Source organism: Erythranthe guttata, chromosome 14, assembly GCF_056151865.1.
Source record: "Erythranthe guttata isolate IM_541 chromosome 14, IM_541, whole genome shotgun sequence".
NCBI lineage: Eukaryota > Viridiplantae > Streptophyta > Magnoliopsida > Lamiales > Phrymaceae > Erythranthe > Erythranthe guttata.
The window spans coordinates 16,506,208-16,514,808 of NC_142546.1; positions in this window are offsets into that span (position 1 = coordinate 16,506,208).

An 8,601-nucleotide genomic window follows, 5' to 3' on the forward strand; every position below is an offset into this window, starting at 1 on the left:
ACATGTACTGGATCGTGCCATGATACAACGTACGAGGGATACTCTCGTGTATATCCCGACCATACGGTAGCCACTCGACCTAAACAGAAAACAATATAAATACATAAATCAAAAAATTCATATTTAAACAAACTACAAGACATATTTAAATCAAAAAATTCATATCGAAAAATTCATATTTCAAAAAATATAAATACATAAATATAAAAGACTTACATCATGCGCTGTCATATTGTCGAGTAAACCTCGAATATGCTCGAGCGTGCCCGCTTTTGGTGGCGCGTTCCACCTCTTGCATCGAGGCTGAAACTCGCGGTAGCGCTCGCTCTCATCCGGCGGCTGGAATCTCGGGAAATACTCGTATATCCAGCACTGCAAATATTTTATTTAAAGATATTAAAATTTATTAAAATATATTAAAATGAACAAAATAAGTTCCAAATATATCTAGGCCCTGTAAATAACATCGGGCTAGGGGATACAAACCGGTCATCCGCAGAAAATGCTTGTCTACGGATACATCTACGTCTTCTAGGGCATCTGCTATCTTCTCGTAGTTGAATTGGTTCAGGGAGTTGATACGGGACTCCACTCGTCCAACCGGACGTTCCTGCAATCATTTATTTAGAAAACATATTAATTAATCAACTATAAAAATATTTTAATAGAAGATACAAAAATTATAATATTAGAATTAAAACAAGTAATTAACTTACTTCTCCCCTCCAAATAGATGCCGCTACGTGCGACTTGAAACTCGGTATCAAAGACGGATCCCGCGGGCCACCGGGAAATGGACCATCTAGCACATCCGGATTCACTCGAGTATAAGGTCGACCTCCACGGCCCCGTCCTCGGCCTCCACGACCTCTACGACCTCCACGAGCTACAACCTCAGTCTCGTGAACGGGGGCCACATATTCCTCCTCCTCCATAGCACGAGAAGACCCAACATCGGGATGTGGAACTGATGATCTGGCTGCACCAGCCCTCTCAGCCTCTCGCCTACGTCGTGTAGACATAGTCATGCGCTCGCGCTCGCGCTCTTGATGTTCAGCCTCTTCACGAACTGCTCGCATAATTGCACTTGATTTCCCTTTGCCTGCCATCTGTTAAATAAAACACTATTAACATCAGTCTAAATAATAATAATAAATAAAATAAATCTTGAAAAAAAAAAATATGAACTGTGCTGTTTCACTGTCATTTCGTGGACAAACACACGAAATTAGTGCCTCTATTTCGTGTAAGAACACACGAAATACAAGCACTGGTTTCGTGTGTTTGTCCACGAAATGACAGTGAAACAGACAAAGTACTTACGTTTCGTGTACAATTACACGAAATGAAAGCTTACATTTCGTGAGAAATCTCACGAAATGTAAGCTTTCATTTCGTGTAATTGTACACGAAACGTAAGAAAAACTAACAAATACGTGAATTTCGTGTACAAACTCACGAAATTAACCCCTACATTTCGTGCGTTTCTACACGAAATGAAAGTTTATTTCCGAAAACTTTCGAACACAATCAAAATACTCAAAACGTATAGATTTTCGACGAAATTTGTTAAAATACTACTATAGAAACATTGGGTCAATGATTTCGAGTTCGAATTTTACCTTAATCGTTGTTGAATTGCTCGTTTAATCCGCAAGAACTCGAAGAACCTTGGATAGGGTTTGAGAGAATTTTGAATTTTCTTAAGAAAAGTTACAAATGAAATAAAGTCGCACTGCAAGCCGGTAAAAGTTGTTCTATGAATAGCATTTCAGATTGTTTTTTAAGCATAAAAATAAAATAAATATGGGCAAATTACGGGCACCCCCTAAGAGCATCTCCAATGGAGAGGGGGGGTTTTCCCCTCCCCTCCCCCTCCCCTCCCCATCCCCCTCCCCCTCCCTCTACCTACGTCGTTTCCAACCGTTCGGTCTTATATTACTTTTTTTCCAATCCCCACTCTCACCACTATAATAATAATAAAATAATAATAACAACCACAACAACAACAATAATAAAATAATAATAATAATAATAATAATAATAATAATAATAATAATAATAATAATAATAATAATAATAATAACTAATAATTAATAATAATTATTAGTACTAATAATAATTAATAATTAATAATAATAATAATAATAATAATAATAATAATAATAATAATAATAATAATAATAATAATAATAATAATTTAATTATAATAATACAATATTCAAATATAAGTAAAGAAATAATCTTCAACTAATTCAATAATTGAAAAAAAACAAGAATAATAACCACGAAAACAACATTTGAAAAACAACAAGGATAAAACCGAATAATACAACAAGAATGATATAATTGAAATTATGTGATATTAAATTATTGAAAGTATTGAAAGTGTTTATTTACAAAGTGTTGATTTTATTGAAATTATGTGATATTAAATTATGTAACTAAATAAATGAAATAAAATAAAATAATGATATAATACTAAAATAAATACAAAAGAAAAAGAAATAAAATAAACAAATTTGACATGTCAAAAAAAGAAAAGAAAAAAAGAAGAAAAAAAAAAAAAAAAAAAACAATCGGTTAACAAAGAAAAAAAAAAAAAAAAAAAAAAAAAAGTAAATTGGAGAGTAGGCACACGCCCCCTTCCAGCAAGTGAGCTGGAAGGGGGCAGCTCAAGCTAAACACCCCCTCCCCTCCTCCCCACCCATACCCAAGCCATACCCACCCCCTCATTACCCACCTCCATTGGAGGTGGTTTTGCCACCCCACCCCTACCCACCCCCTGACCATTGGAGATGGTCTAAGGGATGACTATATTACGAAAAACTCCTCTTTTTTGAGTAATTACAGCCACCCCTCCTTTTAAATATTTATACGTAAAATTTATGTAATTCGGTTATTTACTGAACCAAATCGTATATTCAGTTCGGTGAACAGTATGAAATGTCGGCATACCGATATTTTGGTTCGGTTTTACCGATTTAACATTCTTAAATTTACCTTTTGAGGGATTTTTTCGTAAGATAATACATAATTGAAGAGAATAGGCCGAATAGTTGTAATTACTCAAACAAGAAGGGTCTTCGTAATTTGACCATAACTTAAGGGTGGCCGTAATTTGCCCCAGAATTATTTGTTTAACGATTCTTTATATATATATATATATATATATATATATATATATATATATATATATATATATATATATATATATATATATATGATGACGTAAAAAATAAATCACCTAGTGTGTTGAAGCTGGGAGAGCAAAGTAGGTCACGTGCTCACGAGCTAGATAGTCCTGAGAACTTTAATTTACTCTAGGATTCTGCGAACAGAAAACACGTAATCTAAGCCGGGGGTTGATCCGGCGGAAACCCCTCCGACGCTCAAGTCAGACGTGAAGATAGTTGGTAATTGTGGAGAGAATTCGAATAGAAGAATTGAGAGAATAATAATAACGTACCTTTATTAAATGAATTTAAGTTGTATTTATACTTTATTGATTGGGCCGAGATCAATTTATCGGGACCAACTTTCTGTGGGTGTGATTGGGCCTTCGTATAAATAGCTATTAAGTTGGGCCTGTGTCCCAGTAAATATGGGTCTATTGGGCTGGGCCAATAGGCATATCATTATGCCCCCCACTCTCGAGTCGATGTGGGAGTGAATTGGGGTGAAGTGCCGGATCGTGTCGAGAGTAGAATTGTATTTCGTTCTTCGTGTTTGTGTCGTCGACGGAGGGATGATAATAATAATTTATTAGGGTAAATTACAAACACCCCCTTGAGGTATGATCAAATTACAAAAACACCCCTCTTGTTTGGATAATTACATCTACCCCCCTCAACTATGATTTTTTCTTAGACCTCCACCTTTATGGTGCCAAATTCAACATAGTCATCTAGATTCCGTGAAATGTGCTCTAGTTTGTACTCGTTTTGCGTAAAAAATACAGTGTCCGATGCACCACAAATTGATATATACATGCTAAAAATCACATATTATGATCATCTTGCTTCATAATGTAGAGTTAGAATGGGATAAAACGGGTACAAAAGTGATAATATTAAATATAATCTTGAAAATTCCACTAAATTTGAGGAGTTGAGGGGGGTGGTTGTAATTATCCAAACAAGAGGGGTGTTTTTGTAATTTGACCATACCTCAGGGGGGTATTTGTAATTTACCCTAATTTATTATTATTACTGTGTGGGCCGGAGTCGTGAGCGGATTTATATTTAAAGTGCATAAATATAAAAACTTGCTTAGTAGTAGGTAAGTCCTTGTGAAATCAGTAGAGGAGAGTATCAAGAACCACGCCGAATAAATATGGGTGAGTAATCAAATTTTTTTTTTATATATCTCTCTCTCTTTTATTTTGCTCTCCATATACTTCGTTGTTGAAAAGAATCTATTCTCTGGCTGAGAAGATCAGCAGATAAAATAATTATATGTCCCAAGTGGGGAAGGCGAAACAGTTGAAAATTATCCTGCGAAAGTCGGTTGTAGAGACCGAGATGACTTTTGGAACCATAGGGAAGGTAATTGGGTCGAGTTCCGGTAAAAAACGTGCACCGGAGAAAGAAACATCGCGTTCCGATTGCACGCGATTAGGGTTATCCGGAGAAATTGCTGCAGAACCAGTAGACGGAGCCGCGCAGTTCGAAGATGTGAGAGGAGCCGCGCGACTCGGCTCCGCGCGGCGTGGAGCCGCTCAATCGGTGTGTGTGGGGGAAGCTGGGCACGGAGCCCGGAGTGGAGAGAGAAGAGAGAGAGAAATAGGGGAAAGGAGGGGTAGATGGGGATGGAGGGGTGGTGCACGTGGGGGGGGGGGGGGGATAGGCAGGAGAGAGAGAGAGAGAAGGGTGGGGTGGGTGGGGCTGTAGGGGGTAGGCATGTGGGTAGGCAGGAGAGAGAGAGAGATGAGGGAAGGGGTGGGGGAGTAGGGCGGGGCGCGTCGCATGAAATTTAACCAATATTTGTATCCTTTATGAACAATGTTCTTCTGAAAATTCTTTTATTTATGTATTGAGAGTTTCCTTCAAAGAAAAGATGTGTATCGTTTCATTTGTAATTTCTTAACAACTAAACGTAAAAATTAATTTAATTTCGTCATTTGCATCATTAATGTCTACCTATACTAAATATTTTTTTCATGCGTTTGTGTTTTTTTATAAAAGATTGATGAAGATTAAAAAATGCTAGCTAGCTGACAGCAGTTTGTAAGGTTCCCACAACTAGCAAGTGTTAGGGTTATACACTCAATGTATTACTCTAAAGTTGTGGGGTATAACCAAGCATCTCAGTCAAATGGTAATATGTTTTCAATATATTTATGTATCTTTTATTCTGGACATCTAATATGTTTACAAAAATTACATTTCAGTTTTATGAATAAGAATATTATCACTGCACTAAGTCATATACAAAATATTTAAAGAAACTTTGAAAATCTCGAATCGTGTACATTTTTCATTAATTATATTAAATATTTTTTTCCATATATTTTTATTTTTATGTGTTTCTTTTTAAATAATCTCTAAAAATACAAAAATTTCGTGCATCACAAATCTAAAGTTAGTTTTGTGTTTACAGTTAAGCATTTCATTTAAATGGTCATATGTTAAGTTTATAAAGCTAACTTAAGTCAACTCCCATACTCCAATCCAGTAGCATTTGAAACTGTACAATATTTTGTTATTAATTATTTTGAATGTTGACTAGGTTTATGAGATTCTACACCCGGTTAAATACACCATATAGTTTTAAACCGTACATCTACATAAATAACTATCCACTAAGCGCACATACATATGGACGTGTGTGTTATTATATGTAGATCTACGGTTGAAAACTACATGGTGTAATTCACTAGGTGTAGGTTCTACAAAAATTCAACCCCTAAAAATTATATTGGTAGTGATAGGGACTACAAGTGTACAACCAAGTGATTGTTACTGTGTTAATTTTATTAGATGCATTGAATTGTTCGTTGCATGCTGGGAAAATAATCGACAATATAATTATGCAATATTTTTTTTGCTTATTATGATGTATCATGAAATTTTGACTAGAAAAGTTCTTTATTTCCATTTTTTTATGGTCTTTCTGCAATTAATAATATAAACTATTCTAATTTTGACACCTTAAATTTATGATATAAACGAAATATTATTTTGCATTAATTTTGTTCTAATCTCGTGCATCGCACGGGTGAAATTACTAGTATATATATATATATATATATATATATATATATATGCTTGAGTATTTTCGTCATATTTGAAAAAAGGGGTAATGGCAAATAGGCCCATGACAAGGGCACTTAATTCAAAAAGGGACATCCAACTTTTTTGTTTTTCAAATAAACCCACCCCATTCAAACTTATTTGCAAATAAGGAAAATCCCTTTATATATACCAAAATTACCCCCAATTCATTGAAACCTAATTCAACTCCAATTTCATGATTTACACCCCAATTTAGCCCAATTTCATCAATTAACCAATTTTAACCCTAATTTCAATTTTGACCCCAATTTTAACCCTAATTCTTATCAATTCCACCCATTATGCTCTAACTTCTTAAATATTACACATTGACCCCGGATTTAAACAAATATATCACATTAACCCCCAAAACTTTTTTTTTTTTCAGAAAATAAACTTTTTTTCTGAAATATTTTTTTTCCGGCAAGATTCCGGCATTGACTTTTTTTTTTTTTTTTTTTTTTTTTTTTTTTTTTTTTTCGAATTTTCGTTTTCCTGAAAAAAAATTTCGGCCGGTCAACGGCCGTTGACCGCCGGGTCTCCGGCGTTGACTTTTTTTTTTTTTTTTTTTTAATAATTTTGTTTTTTCTTAAAAAAAATATTTTAATTAATTTTATTGTCTTGGCTGCTAAATTACTGTCTCCGGCAGCTATTTAACTGTCGGAGACTGTAATTTAACTGTTAATTGACTGTTTTTTTTTTCTTCAAAAATATTTTTAATTAATATTACTGTATTCGTTGCTAAATTACTGTCTCCACCAGTTGTTTAACTGTCGGAGACAGTAATTTAACTGTTAATTGACTTTTTTATTCTTAAAAAAAATATTTTTAATTAATATTACTGTATTCGTTGCTTAATTACTGTCTCCAGCAGTTATTTAACTGTCGGAGACAGTAATTTAACTGTTAATTTACTTTTTTATTCTTAAAAAAAATATTTTTAATTAATATTACTGTATTCGTTGCTTAATTACTGTCTCCAGCAGTTATTTAACTGTCGGAGACAGTAATTTAACTGTTAATTTACTTTTTTATTCTTAAAAAAAATATTTTTAATTAATATTACTGTATTCGTTGCTAAATTACTGTCTCCAGCAGTTATTTAACTGTCGGAGACAGTAATTTAACTGTTAATTGACTTTTTTATTATTAAAAAAAATATTTTTAGTTAATATTACTGTATTCGTTGCTAAATTACTATCTCCAGCAGTTATTTAACTGTCGGAGACAGTAATTTAACTGTTAATTGACTTTTTATTTTTTTATTTTTTTTCCTTACAAAAAAATTTGTTTTAATTAATATTACTGTCTTGGATGTTAAATTACTGTCTCCAACAGTAATTTAACTGTCTTAGACAATAATATTAATAATATTACTGTTCGGAAAAATAATATTCATAATATTACTGTCCCAAACAGTAATATTATTGTCTGAGACAGTAATTTAGTAGTCAAGACAGTAATATTAATTAAAATATTTTTTTTCTAAGAAAAAACAATTCAAAAAAAAAAAAAAAAAAAAAGTCAACGCCGGAGACCGGCGGTCAACGGTGGTTGACCGACCGGAAAAAAAATTCAGGAAAAAAAAAAGTTTTCAAAAAAAAAAAAAAAAAAAAAAAAAAGTCAACGCCGGAGACCGGCGGTCTCCGGCGGTCAACGCCGGAATCTGGCCGGAAAAAAACATTTCAGAAAAAAAATTATTTTCTGAAAAAAAAAAAGTTTTGGGGGTTAATGTGATATATTTGTTTAAATCCGGGGTCAATGTGTAATATTAAGGAAGTTGGAGCATAATGGGTGGAATTGTTAAGAATTATATTATTGAGGGTATTTTAGACTAAAGACATGGGGATGGGCTTAATTGAGAGACTGTTTTTTTTGTGGACTAAAATGCATTTAAGTCCCATGTGATGGGCCTTTTTGCCATTTGCCCTTGAAAAAATGTAATGTGAGGGGTTTTTTTTATATTTATGTGTAATATAGGGATATATAATACAAAGTCGATAGTACAGGGGTATTTTTGTATGTAACCCTATTATTAATTAGGTAATAAGAAATTACCAGTTTTAAACTTTGATCAAAGAGGATTCATTAACGTATAAGGTATATATATATATATATATACTAGTGTAGAGCACCGCGCAATGCGCGGTGCCGGGTGCCTCGGGTGAATACAAGAACTTATCGTATTATGTTTTCCGATATACTTTCATAAATCGATTTTTAGGCTGCATCTTTTTTTATCTTTTTTTTTACGATTAGGTAAAATTTGGGTGGAGCGACTGGGAAGATGGAGTAAGTATAGGGGTGATTCTTCAATTTTCAAAAC